Raw genomic sequence first — 3914 nt, forward strand, 5'->3', positions numbered from 1 at the left:
TCTGCAAATGGGAGATATTCTATAACTAGAGAGGAGGCAGAAGAGTATAAGAGGAGGGCTGAGATATCTCGACTCCACGCCGCAGCCCACGATGCAATGACTGCTGCATCTCAGTACGACCCCAACTACAACTTTGGATATCCGCCAGGCCATCCGTGGCATTAGACCAACTTAGGCCAAAATCCTAAGCTTGAGGGAGTACGTATTTCTCACCGACATTACATTTATGTTCACACACTCATTGCTAGATGTCGGTGCTCATACTTTTTCATTGTATCATCCATGCTTGTTCATTTTCTTTCTTATGCTTTCTTCCTGTGTGTTTAATAAACCTTAAGAAAAGCCAAAAAAAATAGTTGTAGCTTTTAGCTAGTTTTAATTCCCATGCTTGTAGTAGTAATTAAAAAGAAAACCCAAAAAGATTTCATGTTCTTCTTTTTGCTTGTTGGGAGCTTTCCCGTGTAAATAGTTTTATTTCTTTTCTTTTCTTTGGGGTCGATAGGAGAAGACCATGATTAAATTGTTGAAGTGGCTCTTATATGAATTATTGTTGATCTGAGAAAAGAGCCCATATTGCCTTGTCTTCTCCTGTTTATTGAATGCTTGCACATTCCAGCTTAGTCCAATGCACGTGCACTATTATTATTATTCACATCATTCGGTCGTGCAAGTGAAAGGCAATTATGACGATATATGATGGACAGATTGAGATGAGAAAAGCTGGTATGAACTCGACCTCTCTTATTTTTGTAAATATGATTAGTTCATCGTTCCTGATTCACCCTATTATGAATAAACATGTTTGCAATGACAATTAGAGATCATAGTTTCTTATGCCATGCTTAATTAGCTAGGAGCTTATGATGGTTCACCTTGCGTGCCAACATGCTATTTAAATGGTTGTGATGTGGTATGATAGGGTGGTATCCTCTTTTGAACGATTCGAGTGGCTTGACTTGGCACATGTTCACGCATGTAGTTGAAACAAAATCAAGATAGCCTCTATGATATTTATGTTCATGGTGCAATATATCCTACTCATGCTTGCATTCGGTGTTGATTAATTTTAATGCATGTTCATGACTGTTGTCGCTCTCTAGCTGGTCGCTTCCCAGTCTTTTGCTAGCCTTCACTTGTACTAAGCGGGAATACTGCTTCTGCATCCAATTCCATAAACCCCAAAGTTATTCCGTATGAGTCCACCATACCAACCTATATATGGTATCCACCTGCCGTTCCAAGTAAATTTGTATGTGCCAAACTCTAAACCTTCAAATAAATATCATGTTTTGTATGCTTGAATAGCTCATGTATCAACTAGGGTTGTCCGTATCTTCCATGTTAGGTGGGTTATTCTCAAGAGGAGTGGACTCCGCTCCTCACTCACGAGAATATGGCTGGTCACCGGGATGCCCAGTCCCATGCTTTATGCAAACTCAATCAAAATAATTGCAAACAAAACTCCCCCTGGGACTCTTGTTAGTTGGAGGCACTCGTTGTTTCGAGCAAGCCATGAATTGATGCTTATTGGTGGAGGGGGAGTATAAACTCTACCATTCTGTTTGGGAACCGCCTATAATGTGTGTAGCATGGAAGATATCGCCATCTCTTGGTTGTTATGTTGACAATGAAAGTATACCGCTCAAAATATTATTCATCTCTATTTCAAAACCAAGCTCTGGCACCTCTACAAATCCCTGCTTCCCTCTGTGAAGGGCCTATCTATTTACTTTTATGTTGAGTCATCACCCTCTTATTAATAAGCAACAGTTGGAGAGCACCACTGTCATTTTCATTCATTACTGTTAGTTTACATTGAGTTTGACTTGACTGGATCTCTTTTACCATGAATTACAATGTCTAGTCAGTCCTTGATCTTTAAAGGTCCTCTATATTTATGTTTTGCGGTCTCAGAAAGGGCTAGCGAGATACCATCTTGTTATATCATATCATTATTGTTTTGAGAAAGTGTTGTCATCCAAGATTTATTATTATTGCTCGCTAGTTGATTATGCCATTGATATGAGTAAACATGAGACCTATGCGTTATTGTGAATATGGTTAGTCTATAATCTTTGCTGAAAACTTGAATGCTGGCTTTACATATTTACAACAACAAGAGCAAATAGAGTTTGTAAAAGTTTTTCTTTATCACTTTCAGTTTATCAACTGAATTGCTTGAGGACAAGCAAAGGTTTAAGCTTGGGAGAGTTGATACATCTCCGTTGTATCTACTTTTCCAAACACTTTTGCCCTTGTTTTGGACTCTGACTTGCATTATTTGAATGGAACTAACCCGGACTGACGTTGTTTTCAGTAGAATTGCCATGGTGCTATTTATGTGCAAAAACAAAAGTTTCCGGAATGACCTGAAACTCCACGGAGCGTATTTTTGGAAATAATAAAAAATATTAGCAAAATATCAAGACTAGGGGGCCCACACCCTAGCCACGAGGGTGGGGGCGCGCCCCCTACCTCGTGGGCCCCCTGGAGCTCCTCCGACCTCAACTCCAACTCTATATATTCACTTTCGGGGAGAAAAAAAATAAAAGAGAAGGATTCATCGCGTTTTACGATACGGAGCCGCTGCCATGCCGTAAAACCTCTCGGGAGGGCTGATCTGGAGTCCGTTCGGGGCTCCGGAGAGGGGGAATCCGTCGCCATCGTCATCATCAACCATCCTCCATCACCAATTTCATGATGCTCACCACCGTGCATGAGTAATTCCATCGTAGGCTTGCTGGACGGTGATGGATTGGATGAGATTTATCATGTAATCGAGTTAGTTTTGTTAGGGTTTGATCCCTAGTATCCACTATGTTCTGAGATTGATGTTGCTATGACTTTGCTATGCTTAATGCTTGTCACTAGGGCCCGAGTGCCATGATTTCAGATCTGAACCTATTATGTTTTCATGAATATATGTGAGTTCCTGATCCTATCTTGCAAGTCTATAGTCACCTAATATGTGTTATGATCCGGCAACCCCGAAGTGACAATAATCGGGACCACTCCCGGTGATGACCGTAGTTTGAGGAGTTCATGTATTCACTATGTGTTAATGCTTTGGTCCGGTACTCTATTAATAGGAGGCCTTAATATCCCTTAGTTTCTGCTAGGTCCCCGCTGCCACGGGAGGGTAGGACAAAACATGTCATGCAGGTTCTTTTTGGTAAGCACGTATGACTATATTCGGAATACATGCCTACATCACATTGATGAGTTGGAGCTAGTTCTGTGTCACCCTAGGTTATGACTGTTACATGATGAACCGCATCCGGCATAATTCTCTATCATCGATCCATTGCCTACGAGCTTTCCATATATTGTTCTTTGCTTATTTACTTTTCCGTTGCTATTGTTACAATCACTACAAAATACCAAAAACATTACTTATGTTATCATTACCTTTTGCTACCGTTACGACTACTATTATATTAATTTGCTACTAAATACTTTCCTGCAGATATTAAGTTTCCAGGTGTGATTGAATTGACAACTCAGTTGCTAATACTTGATAATATTCTTTGGCTCCCCTTCGAATCTATAAATTTGGGTTATTAGGAACCGGCTCGTAGCGCTTCCAACAGATTATCCGGCGCCTCTGGTTGGACAGAGGTCACCGGTGGGACGGGCGCGCCTCCTTATCTTGATGGAGGCTACTTGTTGGACTGTGGGGCCATATGCATCTTCGGATTCGTGGCCGGAGGGGGGCCGAATCGAGTACAACCCCCGTCGTCAGTCTTCATGGGGGCTTGTTCCCCCATGTGTCCGGCGGCCGAGGTATCGCCCTCCGGCGCCGCCTTGACGGCCTCCTGAACCTTTCCCCGGCCTAGGAAGGTTCTTCGGGACAGCACCTCGACGTCTCCCCAGGCCTCGGGAGAGTAAGCGGCCGGCGGTATCTCGTTGGCCAT

The sequence above is a fragment of the Triticum aestivum genome, chromosome 4A (genome assembly GCF_018294505.1).
Source record: "Triticum aestivum cultivar Chinese Spring chromosome 4A, IWGSC CS RefSeq v2.1, whole genome shotgun sequence".
Lineage (NCBI taxonomy): Eukaryota > Viridiplantae > Streptophyta > Magnoliopsida > Poales > Poaceae > Triticum > Triticum aestivum.